Here is a 20,500-nt window from a genome sequence, read left to right on the forward strand (position 1 = left end):
TTCCTGCATTCATTAATTATGAAGTAATTATATTTAAAGCAAACATCTGCTACTTTAATCAGCAATATGCTTGTAAGTTGCAAGCTGTGCCAGGCAAAGAATGGATACAGAGCAGCATTTTCTCGTAGAGCGAGCACATCGTCTCGTCCTGTTATTTTCTTTTCCTTTTTCAGCTGATTCATGCTTTGCCTGGAGTGCTTGGTAAGACAGCCTCCCCTATTGGTGTAAAGCCTACACAGAAGCGTCTTGCTACTAGAAAGGAGGGACAGAGTAAGTTATAAAAGACACCCATACGCTGTGGGCTGGAAGACTGAAATCAAAGTCTGAAGAGTCATCCTTTGAGCTATTTTGTTATTTGCCTTTCTGTAAAAAGAAAGTGTATGTACATGGCAATGAAGGAATTTCTGTAATTCTACTGGAATACTAAGGTGCTGCTGTTAAAACTGACAGTAACAGCATTGTTAAGTGTTTCTGTACTGCATTTAAGTACAGACTACTGAATTCACAGCAAATAAATGGTGGAATAATTGCAGAGAATGCTACAAATGAAGGAAACTTACACGTGGAACTCATATTTGCAGCCTGTAGGAATATTAAATTAAACCAAGTGATTCCACAACTTTAAATGAAATGCTAAGAGACGCAAGTGAAATACATGTTAGTTGGACACTATTTGGGGGCAGTCAGGACCTAAAGACATTCTGTGGAAAAAGTAAGGAATTTTAATCATCTGATTTCTTTCTTTCTTTCTTTCTTTTACTTTTTAATTTTCTTGATGATATGATAGCAGCTACAGGGGGAATGAAAACATTCAGTGAAGTCAAAGTTTAGATAGCGAGACATGGTACTAAACTTACAAGTGACAAGTAAGATAACTCTGTATAATAAGAAACCATAACCAGTACCGATTTACTCAGTTGATAATAAAATGCCTTTGATTTGTCATTCTGCAAAGTCCAATAAACCATTATAAAGCACATGCGGAGGATTAGCTACAGGACTACATAAAGTGAGGAAGTAGTAGACATTTGTTTTTTATAAATATAAAATGGTAAGAAATAAATATAAAATGGTAAGAAAGAATCAATGAACCCAACAGTTCTTTTTACAGGAGAAGCACAACATTCATCTTGAACAGATGGATGGGTTAGGTAAGCTGAACATGGAAAATGATATGCAGTCTGACGAGCTATTACTAATGCTATATAATGTTCATTCTAAGAGAAATTATGAACTGTATTCTGCAGTCAGTAAGGAAAGGGTTAAATGCTTCCTCAGAGTTAATGGAGCAGAGGGTACAGCACAGTGCCCGCCCTGTTTGCTAAAGTGGTACCGCAACTTGAAAGAAAGCAGTTGAGAAGGTAAGAGCACAACCAGCACACATGCATAAAAAGCGTTACATTTTCAGAAGCACAACAGATGCAGCTGACAAGTGTGACAGGTAGCCGTACCTAGTGCATTGCAAAGTAATCTGTAACCTATACAGGAACAAGTGGCTCCAACCTTGTAATTTATGATACATTTAAAAAAAAAAACAAAAAGAAGCTTTCACTAACTTCTGTCCAAAAAGTGCAAGTATTTATTCAGCATACTCCCGTATTTACTGAAATCAGTCTGCCTTGCATTTAATCACAGCTTGCCTCTTCAGCATAATGTGCCATTGAACAATGTGCATTCTTTAACATCTTTGACAAAGGAATGCTTTTATGGAATAAATGCTTGTTTCTACTATCCATGGAAAAGGAAACAGTAAGATGCTGTAAAGTTAATCAGAACTCCAAATGGCTTAGCTAGAGTCCTTCGGTTTTTAGTTCAAAGTTTATTTACAGGTACGAGTCCCAAGTTCAGTAAAATAATACTGATGGAGTCTTACCTGACGGCCACCAGTGGTGTTCCTTGGATTCAAGAATGGAGCTCTAAGCTGTATTGAAGTTCCACTGACTATATGAATGTAATTACTAAAAACATTAACAACTCAGTTTTACATTAGTATTTAGAATTTAGTAAAAACACTTTTTTCACTCATATAGGTATTGTCACATATTTTTATGCAATAACATCAAACATGCAGATACAGTCAGATATGAAGGTTCAAATTCTAATGTAACAAAATCAGTTACCTCTCACATACCCAGATCAAAGTATATACATTAATACTAGCACAGTATGATGAAATGCTAGGTATTGTCACATATTTTTATGCAATAACATCAAACATGCAGATACAGTCAGATATGAAGGTTCAAATTCTAATGTAACAAAATCAGTTACCTCTCACATACCCAGATCAAAGTATATACATTAATACTAGCACAGTATGATGAAATGCTGCAATACTAAAACACACAATACGTGGCATATTTCTTTAAAAACTCTGACATACACACAGTATGCGTTACAACATTTGTCATGGAGTTGTTCAGTTTTCATTTTTTTTTTTTACTTTTCATATGATTGCTGTATTATTGCACAAATGACAAAAATGTGCAATGGCTACCCTGTATCAATAACTTATTGTGCTATATATTAGGCTATATACAATGGCTTGAACAGTACATTTCATGATGTTAAACCATACTGCCATAACAAAGTCATTAGAAAAGGTGTTATAACTCTCCATTTGTGGACTTCACCTACATATATGTATTTACCACAGCTTTAGATGCCTGGCAATTACAGAAATATGAGAATGTGTTCTTTGAAACAGTTGACCTGACACCTTACTTAGATTTCTCTATGGACTGATTGTGAGAAGATAAACCAGTTGTGCAGCACGCACACACACACACACACACACACACACACACACACACACACACACACACACACACACACACACACACACACACACACACACATGAATGTGTCTCATAGTCCATGTTAGTATACTGCTGTTAAAAAGCCTAGCTCTTGTATATAACTTGCACTATGTAGATAAGTAAATTGTTTAACATACAAAAGATTTGCAGCTTATTTGCAGATTACTTACAAAAATAAGCTTCATGTCTTGGTTGATGTATGGGAAGCATCTGATTATATGACCACGGGCTATGTGCATGTACACTTAAGTGAGCCTTGATAATAATGAGAAACAGCTCAATGAGATATAATGCCAATTGTTATGGGCAGCTAGAGCAGAGCGCAATTTATTTGTGTCATATCTCTCAACTGTCCAGATTTTCACAGATTGTCCAGATTTTTGCTTAATATTTTTGGAATGTTCCTCATACAATTTGTGTTTTGTGACAAGTCACTGAGGATTGAAGTCATTAAATAATGCCACACATTTGAGTTTCATACTATATATCATACCCTCAACTCTCCAGATTTTTGCCTCATATTTTTGGCCCATTTCCCATAAAATTGTAGTTTTCTGGCAAATCATTGAGGACTGAAGTCATAAAAATAATGACAGACATTCGAGTTTCAGACTTCATATCCTTCAGATAACTCACAGTAATGCAAAACTTGTTATTCCATCAACTTTCTAAGTTTGTACGAGCAATATTTAAAAAGTGTCCCTATTTTTTTACCTTTGTCTCCCCCATTATTTGTGGCTTTGTCCAGATTTCTTGGTATAACAGATTGAGAGGTATGCTTTATATCCTTCTAAAAATGCATGCTGACCCAAAACCTGTTATTCTAGCAACTAGGTTTATAAGAGCAGTATTTAAAATATATACCTATTTTTGAGCCTATGCCCCCCCCCATTATTTTAGGCTTTGTCCAGATTTCTTTTGCTAAGAGGTTTAGAAGTATGTTCATGGCACATTAGTAGTCATTATGTTTTACACTCAGGTGCTCATGGTACACTACTAGTCCTTATGTTGTACACTCTGGTGCTCATGGCACACTAGTAGTCCTTATGTCTGTACACTCTGGTGCTCATGGCACACTAGTAATCCTTATGTCTGTACACTCTGGTGGCTTTGTGTTCAAAAATGGCCAAAGTGGTTAGAATTTACCCAGCAGAATAAATAAATAGAAAGATGAAAAAGTAAATATGGAGAGGCAAAGAGGGCTGAATAACAAAGATGCCAGTTAGATGGAAGAATCATGGATAAAGGAATGCATGACATTAATGTAAACATTACTTTAAAAATGTCACTTGAAACTTGTGTCACTTGGGAGATTAGGTGTTATGATATGATTGCAAATGTCATGATATTGAATCCCATTTGTGTTTGAATATTGAGAACCTATGGCAGAATTTCAATTCAGCATTCCTTTGGCAGGAGACAAAGCACTCATCACCTCCATTCAGGGGTCTTCATCCCCTGTGTGTCCTTAACTAATTTAACCAAATTTGAAAGATTAAGGTAATTCTCCAGTATTACCTTCCTTTGAAAAGAGTGCATTAGCATACTCTGCCATGGTTACAGAAGTGACCATCGTAACAATGGAATACTGCAATGGTCCTTATGAAAATTCATATTACGTCATGCAATAAATAAACATAATGATGGTGATAATGATAATAACAACAATAATAATAACAGTGATGTTCTATAAAGTGCATCTTTCATTATACAACATTAAGAGGCATATAGGAAACTTGCTACTTACATGCTAATGTAAGGATGAGAAAGAAACGTTAAATCTACCACATGACATGTTAATGAGGTGACAAACCCTGAATATGATTGAAGCAGCAGTTAATTTTATGTGATGGAATTATGAGGGGTCCTCTAATCCAGCAGTAAGCCATTTTAGACATAGCCCTTTTTCTCTAGCTAGCTCTTGTATCAGTAAAAACAAATAACAACTTAGTTTGTACTTACTGGAGGCTTAGTACAGGACTGCACTTGTCAAACACTGATGCCTCCAAAAGCATTAGTAGTGCAGACGGGACTGAATATCTGTAGTCATTCTGTACACAGGTACACAGATATATGTTTTGCACCTTGATAGGCATCGTTGAAATCTGGCAATTGGCAAAATAATGGAAACAAATGCCTGCAGAATCTAGAGGATGGACCAGTCCCCAACAAAATAAAAGAAACAAACAAGCAAAGAAAAAGATTCTAAGTTAATGAAGTAGGAAATCATTCATACAGGAAGGGAACTAAAATGCACTGGGCAAACTGTTGAAGAAATGCTTTTTCCCCTCCTAAAAATTATACAGACTTTCCTTACCAAGGAGATTAAACATAGGTCTGAGCTTACCTATGAAGAGCAGGGACTGAGCTTACCTTCAAAGAACAGAGTCTGAGCTTACCTACGATGAGCAGAGTCTGAGCTTACCTACGAAGAGTAGAGTATAAGCTTATCTACAAAGAGCAGGGTCTGAGCTTACCTACAGAGTCTGAGCTTACCTATAAAGAGCGGAGTCTGAGCTTACCTACGAAAAGCAGAGTCTGAGCTTATCTACAGAGAGCAGGATCTGAACTTATCTACAAAGAGCAGGGTCTGAGCTTACCTACAAAGAGCAGATTTTCAGCTTACCTACAGAGTCTGAGTTTACATATGAAGAGCGGAGTCTGAGCTTACCTACAGATTCTGAGCTTTTCTACAAAGAGCAGATTCTGAGCTTGCCTATAAAGAGCAGGGTCTGAGCTTACATACAAAGAGCAAGGTCTGAGCTTACCTACAGAGTCTGATCTTATGTACAAAGAGCAGGGTCTGAGCTTACCTACAAAAAGCAGGGTCTGAGCTTTCCTACAGAGTCTGAGCTTATGTACGAAGAGCAGGGCCTGAGCTTACGTAAGAGGAAACAAAGTTTATAGATAGCTTGGTTGTTGGCTGCCAACTGACTTCAGATGCAGCAATGCATTCTGTGAATATGGAACAGAATTATAAACAGGCAAATAAGTACGAATTTTGTATAACTAGTTCAACATATATAGGCAAATATAGTTTTGATTACTGGGTGGAACTGCTGTTTTCCATGAAAAAATGGGTGGTGCACAGACAACTGATAAAAGTACAAGCCTACAAATGACTACTGTTTCAAAAACTTTTGTGCAGCTCTGAGTTTTGAGACCACAGCTAGACCAAAGTATTCACTCTCTGTGATGTATTACTAGTATGAAGCAGTGGGGGAGGGGTGGTGACAACTGATTTTCTCAAGAATGTTTGTAGAAGTATAGGCAGCTCTGCTTTCCAAAGGAAAGCAAGAATGTTCTGTAGATGTCCAAACTATACTGTGATTTAATTGCAATAATATTCAGTCTACTAGAGTTGGTCAGTCATGGGTTCAAGACTTGTACTTCACACAAGTATTTAATGTCTTTCACCAAATAGTTCCTTCCCAGTTGCTTTGCAGAATCTGATTTAAACTTTATGTGTGCTGTGAATGTTCTAACCAGGAAGGGTAATAATTTATTGTGTGACACTGAATCTATAAAATGGCTACACAAAAAATCAGTCCAATTCAGTACTTCAAATGTGTTTTTCAATTAATATTCCTGCAGTTTATTAAAAGAAAAATCACATTTCAGTAGATCACACAAAAAAGAAGTCTTGGTATGATAAATCCGTCCTGCTCAGTTATTTCCATTAAATAAATTAAGCAACAATGCAGGAAAAGCTGACCATTTGCCAGGATTTAATAACTTTCTAGAAGTATTATAGTGACATCATCTGTTGGATGCTGTTACTCCTAAGTCTAAATAAAATAAAAGTCTACTAATCTGCTGTGGTGACCCCTAACCTGGAAAAGCCCGAAGAAGAAGAAGTCAAGAACCCAGGAAGACTCTTCCATTTCCTTCTGTGCTAGATAATTTCAAATGTGACACGCATGTTAATATCCTTTATTACATTATGAATGCATAATTTGACAAACTATGCTAACTGTACAAGTCCCAAATGTAAAAATGTTTTCACAACCAGAATTTAGCATGTCAGGTAAATTCCTCATACTTGAAAAGCTAATGTCTGAGAAATGTTTCCATTTCCTGACTTTGTATTCCTGTGTTGCTTTAATAACATTACACCACATGAGAAAAACAGAAACAATCACACACCAGTAGGTGTATTTATATACATGTGTGTTAGCATGTGTTTGAACATATGTGTGCACCCATGTGTCTCCATGTATGTGTGTGTGTGTGTGTGTGTGTGTGTGTGTGTGTGTGTGTGTGTGTGTGTGTGTGTGTGTGTGTGTGTGTGTGTGTGTGTGTGTGTACACATCACTTAGTATAAAAGAGGTAAAAATAAAAAAAAGAGTAAAAATAAAAAAAAAACACATCTGAATAATATTTGCTTTATTTTAAATAGGCCTATTCTGAAACAAACCTGTTTTTATATCGTAGTCACATTTATTTGATCAGAAGGTTCATTGTATAGGAATTTACAGAAATTGCTTGTAAGTATAATACTATTTGCTTTGAGAAACAACATCTATCTTCGAATGCCTGATGTACATAGCCATACATTTGGAAGGAAATGGTGTTCCCGACCAGTTCATATCAGTAGTTATTTAATAAAAGCAGATAAATAAACATGTCTGCTTGAAGCTTTTTATTAGAATTTTTCCAAATGAAAGTATCACAAATGTTATTAATGTGATATGCAGCAAGAATTCCAGAAGCTGGTAGGTTATCTGTATTCTGTAGCTGCAGTAGTGTTCCTAGTATTGCCACACCAAATAATAACCTCAATCATTTTATTTTTGCATTCTGTAGCCAATGGAAGATTGCATTAAGAACCTCAAAGGAGCATTTTTGGAAAATAAATTGTTATGGTTATGGTACATGAGGCACTCATCTACATTTTGTGCCTCGCAACACATTTGAACCAAAATGATTTCTTATGGGAAAACATACCTCAATATGTTATATTTTGAATAATCACAGCTATGAAAATTGAAGATAAACTCGTGTTTCCCTTTAGAACACATAAGATTCTGCCTGCTTATTAAATCACAGACCCGGCCACAAACTCAGTGGTAGTATTTCATAGCAAAGTTACTGTTTGTAGATATATGTATGTACACACACACACACACACACACACACACACACACACACACACACACACACACACACATACACACACACACAAATAAACATGTACACTCTTAAGTAAAACTACTGCATAATGTCCATAAAAGTCTACATAGTTATCTGTTGCTATGAAATAATATCCTTCTTAGAAAAAATAAACTACAACATTCATGCTTCTACTGAACAGTGAAAGATATCCTTATACAGCATTTTACCCTGTTATTCCTACTTCTTAAAATATTTACCCAACCCCCAAACAGCTGCTGGTTTTGCAGATTTTTCTTTTTATTCAGCCATCTTCCTCCAGCTTGTCAAAGCTTTTAAAACCTATAACAATTTGCAATATCTTTAAATGTTTACATTTCCATGGGCCCAATATTGATCCTCACAACTTTTATTTAAATACTACATCCTAAAAATCAGATTAAGTTTTATATACTGGCACACTAGTTTATACAGCAGTTTATTACTGTCTATGCTTTAAATATTAAAGTTACAACACATTTTTTACAATGAGAAATATTCAGTATACTTGTCTACATTTTGCTGTTCTGTATCAGTATTTTTCTGTGCGTCGAAACTCAGGGTACAATATTATTAAAGGGAGATTAAATTTTTTTTTAATCTATGGCTGCAAAACTTCCTTTATAAGCAAAAAAAAGTGATTTGTACAGAAGTAAAACCATTTAGTTAAAACTGTCATATTCACATTCAACATAAACCACTGCACATACTGTGACCAATAAAGTTACTGTAGTTTCAGGAGTTTCAGGTGTGAAATCTTGGAACAGTGATATCCAAAATCAAAGTGCAATGCAAACAAGAGGGGCTTATTTATTTATTTACTTATTAATTTACAAAATGTTCTCTACAAATACGAAAGCACAGTTAATTAGCAATGAAGGGTATTTGTACAGACTTACTCTAGAGATTGATTCAGTTTTGAAACCTTAAGTAGCTCTCATGTTTATAACAATATCAACGAATCTAGGAAAAACAAGGTTAAATTTGATGGCAAAAATCATCATACTATTCTGAAATCATAATAGTTGAAAGATGTGTGTGTATATGTGTGTGTGTGTGTGTGTGTGTGTGTGTGTGTGTGTGTGTGTGTGTGTGTGTGTGTGTGTCTGTGTGCGGGGGTTGCAAAGTATGATGCTTTTCGTTTTCCACAAATTGTGGACGTGTAGTTAAAGTTAAAGATTGTAGCTCTAACAACAGAAAAGGTAGCCTGTGCTTAGCAAATTGTGAAAAAAGTCAACTGATATTGCATTAATGTACTTCCAAGTTCCTGAGTCTGCTACATTCATTTTAAAGTGTTGGGAAATCACTTCAAGAAGATCAAACATCTATGTTCCTACCATAAAATGTGTATTTATATATAGTATATCTTAAATAAATAGCAATTAATTACCTAATTAACTAATTAACTAAGCTGCAAGTGCCAAATAAAAGTTTCTAACATTTTTAAAGCCATTTACTCAACAAATAGACAGGTTACTTCTGCCACTGTCTGCGGAGCTGTGCTAAGTGATTTACACCTTTTAGAACATGATCCTACACCTTTTCCTCTAAATTAAAGTACATGGAACAGATAAAGCTCCATGCACTACATAGCATTATGACTGGTCTTTCTTTGATCATAACTACTAACAGTTCATAGACTGCCATGATTGCATTTTGCATTTGGGGAAAAGGCAGTTTTGTTAAGCACCTTTTTGATGTCTGAAAGTTTCTTGCCAAAGTTTTGCTACTCACGATTCAGAGCTGTTAAGGTCTAGTCTTACATAACAACAGCCATAACAGTACAGCAGTCATAGTACTGTCACAGCTTTAAAAGCTATTATGCACTTTACTGCCAAACAAAGAAGACAAAGTGTGGCAGAGTAAAGTGTATAACAACTACTAAAGCTGCCTGTGCATCAGATAGACCCTTTAGTTTTGCCCATTGCCTGTATAGCTCTGTTGAGAGTTTTGTGTTTTCCAAAACTTCACACATTTTTTTATTGTATATTGTAGCACTTAGCACAGATAAAGCCCCATGCACTAAGGTCCAGTTATAACTACCTATTATGTGTCCTCGACAGTTATTTCAAGTTTCACCTTTCATGCTTCATTCCACTCTTGAGGTGAATTTCTTGTCATTCATGCCTTGTTCATATAATAAGCTGGTAATAATGAAAGATCAAATCATAATCATCTATGTCGAATGTGAATCAGTAAGTGATACTAAAGCATATTGTATGGGATTTTCAGAATATTTACAGTCTTAATGCAACTTACAATTAGACATCTGTTAAAACTTAAAGAAAGCGTTTTTTGTATCACTATCAAGAATATTCATCATACTGTATCAGCCAACCTTTGTAGTTGGGCAATACTGTCATTGTAATCTACCTACTGAAAATAAAGGTAATTTGTTACAAAGGATCCTGTGGGTAGAAATAACCAATACTGGAAAAGACAAGTTTTCCAAGTAAGTTGAAAGCTTTAAAAAAAATGATCCTGTGTTTTGAAATGGCCGGGAAGGCCAAAAGTAAGGGAAAGGGAAAACATCTGGAACAGTACAAGTATTCCAATGTAGTGGGGATTTGTAAATACTGATCATTTCTCTTGGGAAAGGAAGGGAAAAGCAAAGGTTAAGGAAGGAGAAAACCTCTGGCAACAGAATGAAGAACACCTGCTAAGTGAAAGAGAGACATGAGCTTTATTTTTACTGGCAGAATAACACAAACAATTTCAAAATGCTGTCTTCCACTCTATGCAAACTAAAACAAGAGAAATAAGATTGTGTGTGTGTGTGTGTGTGTGTGTGTGTGTGTGTGTGTGTGTGTGTGTGTAGCGAGAGTGAGAGGCATGGCCTCAGGACATTCTAGCAATGCTTTTCTGTGTTGTAAAGTAGTACAAAAAAATTCAGAAGTTATATTCAGGAAAGTAGAAAAGGAAGTTCATCTAACTGTATCTGTCTTCTTTTTGTTTTTCTAACTTAATGAACTCCTAAAGATATGCCTCAGCATTATAAATGTGTGTTAATATTTATTACAGAACATCAAAATCTACAAACAAAAGGAAATTGTGTTGTTTTCTGGGAAATGACTCTAATGAGTTAGAATACACCTTGAAGTCTCACGTGCTTAAACTTGTGCTTATTGAATATACTTCCTTTCACAAGTATTGCAAACCTGCATTCTTTATTAGCAACCTTTGAATGTCTCAGTACTAGCACTTTCTTATCGGATTTACTGAAACATTGTGTTGCATTATATCATGTTTATGTTTTGCAAATTGTTTCCTTGCTACTGAAGGTTAGTCAATCAACATATATTGTCTCTCATATGAAGTAAACTTTGAACATTTCCCTTTGCTATGAAAGAAGCACAGCAAGTTCATGTGCTCGGATGAATCTTCAGTATGATGACATAGTTTGAAATGAATTACTAACACAGGACCTCACTCTCATTTCAGTAAAGATTCATGGGCAGTAGATGAGGAATTAAATAAAAACAAGGAGTGCACTGAGGAAATATTTGTATAATGACAAGGCAAAAGAACATTTTGGTATTTTCTTAGAAGAAAAACACCTCAACAAAAACATTCTTTAAAAAAGTACCCAACAAATACATTTAATTAAACAGCATCAGTATAGAGGGCTGGTCTGCATGTCTACTCCAAAAAACTTATGGTAAAAGGCACACAAGGACATGGACACCCTAAAATGTCTCAACATATAATGTGTGATAATTTATCCTTCAGAAAATTATCTCTCAGGTCATTACTGCACTGAATTATGGATTGTACTAGACACCACCAGGTAATTGATCAATAGAAAGGTATGCAGGTCTGATAATCCCCTGGGATGGGGAATATACCACTTCCCCAGAGATTGTGCATTCTTAGGGTTAGTAAATATGATTACATGGGGTGTGGGGTTACACCCTTCCACATGGGGAGAACAAGGGTACTTGCCCTCTGCAAAACAGTAGATTTATTTTTCATAATCTGGAGTTGTGCCACAAAGTATGCATATTAGGGTGTTGATTTTTTTTCTTGACCTTTTGTGGTCAGTGTTTGTAGTGTCCATGTATTGAAGTTTGGACTGACTTCAGTAGATACACACACACACACACACACACACACACACACACACACACACACACACACACACATATATGTGTGTGTGTGTGTGTGTGTGTGTGTGTGTGTGTGTGTGTGTGTGTGTGTGTGTGTAAATAATATCTTATTTCAAGGTATTGTTTTGGATTTTATTTCTAGACTAAATTACAGGAAAACGTTTTAGTTCACTAAGTACTGTAAATTAAATTCTTTGAAAGTACAGTACAGAAAATGTATTCTCTTGTTTTTTGAATAGTAAAGGTAATGTATTGCATATTCATAACACTTAAGAGGAAGTTTTGACTTTAGCTCAGTTGTAAACATTCCTCACATGTGCCTTGTACATGAATATTCTAGAAAATGTTAGTGTAATATATGCAGTATAAGTACCAGATTAAAAGTGATTTAGCACTGGTGGATACATCTAGATATTTACATTATTACCCCAAGTTAAAATGTCAGAGTACTAGTCTAATGTATATGTAGAAGGCCCACTACAAAAGACAGCATCCAAGAATTACAGGTGTAACATTGCATTTGTACACATTTGAAGGGTGGGTGTAGTTCACGCATGAAACAGACTGAAGTAAAACAGACATAGTAATAAGGAGATGAAGGTCAAAAACGTATCACACTTGATTTTAGGAAGATGAAGAAGAGCTTGTAGGAAAGTAAGCAAATTAAATATGGGCTGTAAGAGACATACTGTGACAAGTATTTTTTTCAATATGGTGGACTGATGGGATAGATTGCTATTTCTCAGTTTGGGGCACTTAGAGTAGTATATTATCCTGTGTCAGTTACAGTGAACAGGTGCTGTGGTAATTCCTTAACTTATATTTGGTCAGATGGAATAAGCTCTTGTCATTTTTCCATGGATTGTGCTCTCTGGGGTAGTTAAACAGTGGATCACAACAGTGACAAATCCAATAAAATCTGTGGTTTGGAATGCTCATTTCGCAGTATAAAAGGCATATCTACTTCTTGTCTAACACAAGAAATGCATATTTTGCCAACATGTGGCAGTCTGACAGATTGTTAAATTAAAACTGAAGGCTTAGGTTGGGGTAGAAAACTAGGATGCTGTTCTTATTTATTTTATTTATTTATCATCTGTTTACTGGGAAGGTCTGACTTGGAACTAAGCCAGTTTTCAGCAGTGGCCCAGGGAGAAATGCTCCAGATGCATGTCTTTGTAAATGTATTGGAAGTACAGAACTTGGCTTCAGTGAATATGTTGTTGTTGTTGTCGTTGTTGTTGTTGTTGTTGTCATTGCTGTTGTTGTTGTCTTTGTCTTCATTGCTGTTGTTGTCATCATTGCTGTTGTTGTTGTTGTCATTGCTGTTGTTTTTGTTGTCATTGATGTTGTTGTTGCTGCTGCTCTGTCATACATACATTACTTATTCAGTCAGTAAGGGATATGTCAGTAAAATGCATCATCACTGAACCAACACGATTTTCTAATGTACATTATTACAGAGGAAGCATATGGGTCAGTAGTAAGTTTTGGATATTATACAGTTCCTGTTGTCTCATTGTCCTTGTTTCAAGAATTAGCAGTCAGATTAACATAAAAAAACTTAATTTCCAGGAAATAGAAGTACATTACATTCAAAAAAAAGATCCAATCACCACAGACCATATGGATGAAATGGAGTTGAGTAGTCAGCCTTAATTGCTTGTTGTAACTTAAACTTGTAAAGGTATTTAATACAAGAAGTCTCCCTAATCATCCTTATCAGTACAGCAGAGAAGAGTAGGACAAAGTGCTTTTGTAAATTGCCTTGCAGCACCGATTAGCTGGCCAGCCTAATGGACATTCTAAGCCATAGGCTCCAGTTGTTGTTGTGTCTTTCGGCTTATCCCGGTTAGGGGTCGGCACAGCAGAACTCCGGTGTGCTAATGTTTGGTAGTGGATTTTTACGTGCCGAGTTACCAGCCCTGACGCACAGCCTTCAATGAAGGCACACCCATTCATGCATGCCTCCACACAGAAGACGCTCTAGCTGAAAATCAAACAGGATAACGTCTTGCTGTGAGGCAAAAATGCTACCGCAGCACCACTCAGCCTGAAATACCTGTATTATAATCTGACAGTCATCAGTGCACTATGCTGTTATTCTATTCTACAACATTTACATTTAATTTTAGAAAACTATTATCATTAAAGCTAATTGATCTATGCTGTGGAATTACTTAAAATATTTGAAATAAGCTATTATGCAAGAGCATAGGTTTTGTCCATCGGTGCATACTGTGGCGTCTCATTGTCTGTCTTGTCAGGCTTCACTGTTGTGTACAAAACACATTGCCCATGGGCAAACACAATGCCACTCCTTGATGGGTGGAGCCACCCTTGCAGCTTCTCAACATTCCAAGTGTTTGATGTACTTATGTTCCATCCCAAAGAAAATTTCTTAACTATCTATCTAGTTAGAGTTGTAGTGCCATTACTTGTCCCTAAAATGCTTATTTTTTTTAATCGTAGGTACATAAATTTGTAGTTTCACTTCTCAACATAAGAGGCAGTAGCAGATTCTGGCTTTGTAAGAAGCGCATTCAATCTATTAAGAAGCATAGCCTTGGCAGTACTAAAACTTTGCCAATGGAAACCTTATTTTTGGAGACGTGTTAATTAATGTTTTGCATACATTCTTCATTTATGTCTTTTAGAAAAGTAGAATTAATTTATTTAATGAACCATAACTATTTTGGAGATAACTTGAACCTGTACATTACAATTCCATATTTCGTTAAGGAATACTCAAATGAGGGAACACAGCTGTGATGCGCTATAGATTTTCACAGCCAATTAAGATACCATCCCAACAAGATGGAAAAAAACTGACCAGTTTTTGTGCACTATTTGTTAAGGGTAGCAAAGCAGAAAACCTCTCATTAGTGTTTTCCAAAATGGTTAGCTGGCTACACTTTTTTCTGTTATAATAGAATGTGAAAGTATGTTTGTCTTTACTGAGAAGCCATTATACCAGAATGCTGTACAGTACCAGCATGTTTTATACTAATATGCCCCTGGATGAGGTTTCTGTGGCTGTGACTCATTTTCTTGGTGTAAAGCATGGCTCAGTGTTGTGGTTCTGAAAAACATGTCTTAAGGCCCTCTGCCCAGAAGGTGATCATGCAGTCAGAGTATATCAGAGTGACAACAGTTACTTCAGGTGAGTCAGGTATGTCAGACAGAGTTATAACTTCCTCAGTAGATGTTCCTTGCCTCACTTTGTTGCACTGCCAAGGCAGAAAGGGATTTAGCCACTGACTAGTATAGTACCTGTACACTAGCTGAGATTACCATGATCCATGCCAGGAAGAGCACTAATATCTGTGCACCAGCTGAGATGACCATGATCCATGCCAGGAAGAGCACTAATATCTGTGCACCAACTGAGACAAGCATAATCCATGCCAGGAAGAGCACTAATACCTGTGCACCAGCTGAGACCACCATGATCCATGCCAGGAAGAGCACTAATATCTGTACACCAGCCGAGACCACCATGATCCATGCCAAGAAGAGCACTCTGTTCACCAGCTGAGAGGACCATGATCCATCCCAGGAAGAGCACAATTATCTGTGCACCAGCTGAGACCACCATGATCCATGCCAGGAAGAGCACTAATATCTGTTCACCAACTGAGAGGACCATGATCCATGCCAGGAAGAGCACTAATCACAGTTTGCAGAAAGCATGGTTTGATTCCATTTTGCACCTACTCCAGAGACCATTAATTTTCCCCTTCTGGTTACTCAACTGGCGCATTTACTCCTCCATAGGAGCAGTGGACAGTGGTACCATAATCCATCTTGGGACAAAGGTTTTCTGCTTTAAGTCCAGTAATATGCTACAGGATTTGGTTTTAGTGATGGTCCAAGTCCAATAAAGTGCTTCAAGATTTGGCTTTAGTGATGGTCCAAGTCCAGTAACATGCTGCAGGATTTGGTTTTACTGATGGTCTAAGTCGAGTAACTTGATGCAGGGTTTGGTTTTAGTGATTGTCTAAGTCTAGTAACATGCTGCAGAGTTTGGTTTTAGTGATGGTCTGAGTCCAGTAACATGCTGGTAACTTGATGCAGGGTTTGGTTTTAGTGATTGTCTAAGTCTAGTAACATGCTGCAGAGTTTGGTTTTAGTGATGGTCTGAGTCCAGTAACATGCTGCAGGGTATGGTTTTAGTGATGGTCCAAGTCTAGTAACATGCTACAGGGTTTGTTTTTAATGTGCTTTGGGTATCAGTGTCAGCAAGTCCCTCACTTCCACAAGTAACAAAAACCCTCAAGATGCCCTGCTTACCTTGAAGCTAATGTTGGCATGGAATCTCCAGTCCCCACTGGGGATTCTACCACAGGAATGTTCAACCCAGATATGTGCTCCACACCATCAATCCTGAGAGAAATTAGCAGGTATTGCCTTTTCATTCCTCTCTCACTACTCACCAACTATTCTTCTCCCGAGTCTGAACTGCAAACTGAACTTGGGACATCTGTGTTGTAGTCAGGGCTTTATCATATGTTTCATAGGTAGTTACTAGACATAAGGTCCATGTGCCATTGAGGACACTAGCCCTGAATTTCCAAATGCACCAGAACAATGTTAAGTGACCTGTTGATAGTCACATTGTAGAAAAATAGAGGATGAGGAAGAATCAACTCATTAACAGCTCATATCCTTAAGCTTTCGCACACCAAATGTAGGACAGCATCATTCCTTGCACAAAGGTAAGTAAGACAGAAAAAATACAACATTGCAGCTGGCATGCAGAATGCATTTATGTAACTGTGCACTATGGCTGTGAATAGCATGGCCCATCTTAAAGAGGCCAAGAGATATTTGCAGGTGTTTAAGCTAATGCTTGCTACACGAATCTTTACTTAACTCATGTAGGGACATGTTTAGACATGTAAAGAGCACATTTTATGGCTGTTGGTGGCAATAGAAGGGAATGATACATTTGTTATTTTAAGCCCATGGGGAGCAACATTTAGAGAGCTGTGTTCATTTTTTTTAAATATGAGGTAGGGTGTGGTCATTAATGTGAGGTTTTGAGTGCAATATTAAAGTTTTATATTCAATTCTAATAGAAGGGATTAAGAGGAAATAGACCAAATATTTGTTAGTGAATTTAAGAACCATAAAAAATAAATGGTATGAAATTGAATAAGGGTAATGGCAAAGAGAATTGTGAAAGGACCTGGGAAAGATGCAGGGACGAGGAATGGGTAAAAATTAACAAACGATTACAGGAAACATTTGTATATGAAATGCCAAAATGGAAGACATGAGGTGGGGGAAGAGCTGGATAGGGGACAGATAAGTGTTCTCTGGATGCTTTTGAAACAGGAAATATAACTGTATTCATGACAGGGAAGGAATAGCCCACTGAGTGAAATGATTTCAGCATTGATGATTGGAGTAGACAACAACTATGAGGATCTAGGTTGATTTTTGGGGGGTAATAAGCAATTGCACATGAGTAATGGAATGTTTCTTGAAGGCATTAGTTATAAAGTATTTGAAATAAATACCCTTTAATACCTAAATGAGACTACTGGCCTGTGCATACTTTCATAAAAATCCGAAAACAGTTAAGAGGTCATTTACATAGTAGGAGGTCACAATTTGTCAAGGGCAGTCTTGATATAAATGGAGTTTTGGCAGAATTTATGGGTTCATTACAAAAGTGCTAGGGTACAATGCATGGTGCTGAAAAGTTCTTAATGCTGAGAGTGAGTAAAGGACTCATATTTCCCACTGTTTTGTAATACAAAAAAAAAAAAAGAAAATGCCCTAGACTGAGGTGAATATATGTGTCATTCCCCATTTGGACACTCAAAGTTTTAAATCAGTATTTGCTTTCAGCTGGGACCCTGACTGTAACAGCATTTAAATAGAATAACAGTGTGCATTATTACAACCAGGTAGACCTGGCAGACTTATTTAGTTGTTTTGAAAAAATAATTTCTGAAGTAATGGTGAGACTGTAGTTGGAAGAACCCAGAGGTATGAGTCAATGGAATACTCACTTCTTAGTCTGTATTTAATACAATATCACAGTATTTAATACTATATCACAGTGTAATAGTGATGCAGGAACAAAACTATCTTCAAGGTATGCTGGCAGTACTATTGGGTATCACAGGTGTCATGGACTGAGGGCTGGCATCAAGCCACATGACAATATTTCAGTTGGAAGGGTGCTTAAGAAAGAAGGCAAAGACAAGATTCATGATATAAGAGAAAGTCATGGGATTGTTTCCTCTGTCTGTGCATCTGAAATGAATACATGCTTTTTCGTTGATAAACTAGATAACTATTGTTTATATCTAAGTTTAATGCAGACATTTTCCTTATTAAATTGTCAGATTTTGCTGCTGTGACACATCCACCTTCCTATTACGCTGCCATATGAACACTCATAGAGCCAAGATATGGGAAAGAGGTTACACCAAATAGTTAAATGGAGAAAATAGAAGACGTCTGAGATGTAAACAAATGATAATTGTGATAATTCCTGTTTTGATATACTTAGGGTTACAGTATCATTTGTGACATCATCCTTTTGACTGCTTGCAGTGTGTATGCTATTTAAAAAAGCATAAAGTAAGCAAATCTTTTTTCAGATGTTGTCAAAGTCATAAGCAGCTTCATGCACACCATAAGTAAAATGAGCCTTCAGCTCAAGTTTATCTTCAAAGGCCTTCAGGCTCCTTCAACAACATGATGGGCTTGTTTTCCACAGTGGAAATGGCTGAGCCAAATAATGATGCTTTTAATCTCGTCCCTGCTGTATAGCCTAGCATCTTAAGTTATGTGCTGGCACATATTTAAAGGCATGTATTTACTAAGCTCTTCTATTTTTACAAACAAGTGGAGACTGCACACCTTCTTATGAATTGCTGTGCTTCAGGATACTGCACATTTGCAGACACCCCGAAACTATTCCAGCTAGACATTTTATAGTGATATTGTTAATGTCAGTTAAAAGGCCACAGGCTGATTTGCATAAATACGAGCTGTGCTACACATTAAAATTATTAGAATAGTAATTCATAAAGTAATGGATATTTTAACAATGGCAATACTGATCATAAAGCTATCTGCTTTTAATGATCCACTGCAATCTTTAACAATGTAGTCTGTACAGGGCTGTAGAAAAGAGATACTTGTGACCTAAGTTCAGTGTGTGTGTGTGTGTGTGTGTGTGTGTGTGTGTGTGTGTGTGTGTGTGTGTGTGTGTGTGTGTGTGTGTGTGCATGTGTGTGTGTGTGTGTGTGTGTGTGTGTGTGTGTGTGTGTGTGTGTGTGTGTTTGTGTGTGTGTGTGTGCGTGTGTGTGTGTGTGTGTGTGTGTGTGTGTGTGTGTGTGTGTGTGTGTGCATACATCTCTGGAATGGATAACTGAGTAATAAATCAACTTTCTTACTTACATCACAAGATGGGTTGCAAACTGGCTAAGTGACAGAACCCACAGGGTCAGAGTTGCTGGCGCCATGTCAGACTCAAAGCCTGTCACAAGCGGCATCTACTTTTCAGAAGTACAAGCAAACACAGGAGGGTATGACAAAGTTTGCAGATGACTGCAAACTGGGCGCATATAGTGAAACACATCTGACACAGATATCCTTCAGAAGGGTCCCACAGAAACGGATAACTGGTGCCAGAGCCATGGCCTAAAGTTAAAACAAGGTTACCCCTAGCTACCATATAGGTGGCAATCCACTGAGCACAGAAGTTATGAGATATCTGGGGACTCACGTTGACAGAAACCTATCGCTTGACACTAAGTAGTTAGGAAGACCTTCTACATTGCCCACCTGATCATGAAGGGATTCACATCTAGATCAAGGAAGGTCATCATCCCCTGTACTCATCACTCATCAGACCAATGATTGAACACCTGCAGCAGCTGGAAAGGCCCCAAAAGTTCCTCACCAAAAGGATAAAGGGTCTCAAGAACTTCAGCTCTATTCAGTCGCTTACACCTGCTCAGAGGTGACCTGTGCCTGACATAATGAACCTATGAACTTAAGCCAACACTGAAATCATTCACTCCTCAGGTATTGTCTTGCCTTTCCTCTTATTAACTAAGATGTCTGTAATCCGATCACTTTTATTATTTCATTCGCCTAGTCAGTGTGATAAGCACTCCATTTACATTCTCTTTTTTAAAATAATTGTCATAATTAGCTAGTCAGTGAGTAAACCTAGCTAGGCCAAGCTCTTCTTTTCAGATTGTAATAATAGCACTATTAAGTGGCTAATAGCAAGGATATGCCATCAGGGCTTTCCTGCTGTTTATATAGAATGTTTCTGGAGTACTAAGGTTTCAGGCCAAGTGCATTTGCAAAAAGTGCTACAAGTGCTCTTGACTGTATGCAAATTGGAACTGATTATTTGTAAAGCTTTTTCCGCCTTCTTATCATGTT

General features: G+C 37.0%; 1 protein-coding gene across 1 annotated transcript in view; it reads left to right on the forward strand.

The window, feature by feature from the left end:
- The first annotated feature begins 285 nt into the window (after positions 1–285).
- PTGER1 (prostaglandin E receptor 1) overlaps positions 286–20,500 on the forward strand; it is a 59,779-nt gene continuing 39,564 nt past the window's right edge. The window contains exon 1 of the mRNA XM_044084551.1: positions 286–712. The gene's annotated coding sequence lies outside the window, so the exon portion shown is untranslated. The remainder of the gene's footprint in view (positions 713–20,500) is intronic.

Source organism: Protopterus annectens, chromosome 9.part0 (genome assembly GCF_019279795.1).
Source record: "Protopterus annectens isolate FY-2018-M chromosome 9.part0, PAN1.0, whole genome shotgun sequence".
NCBI classification, from domain to species: Eukaryota; Metazoa; Chordata; order Ceratodontiformes; family Protopteridae; genus Protopterus; species Protopterus annectens.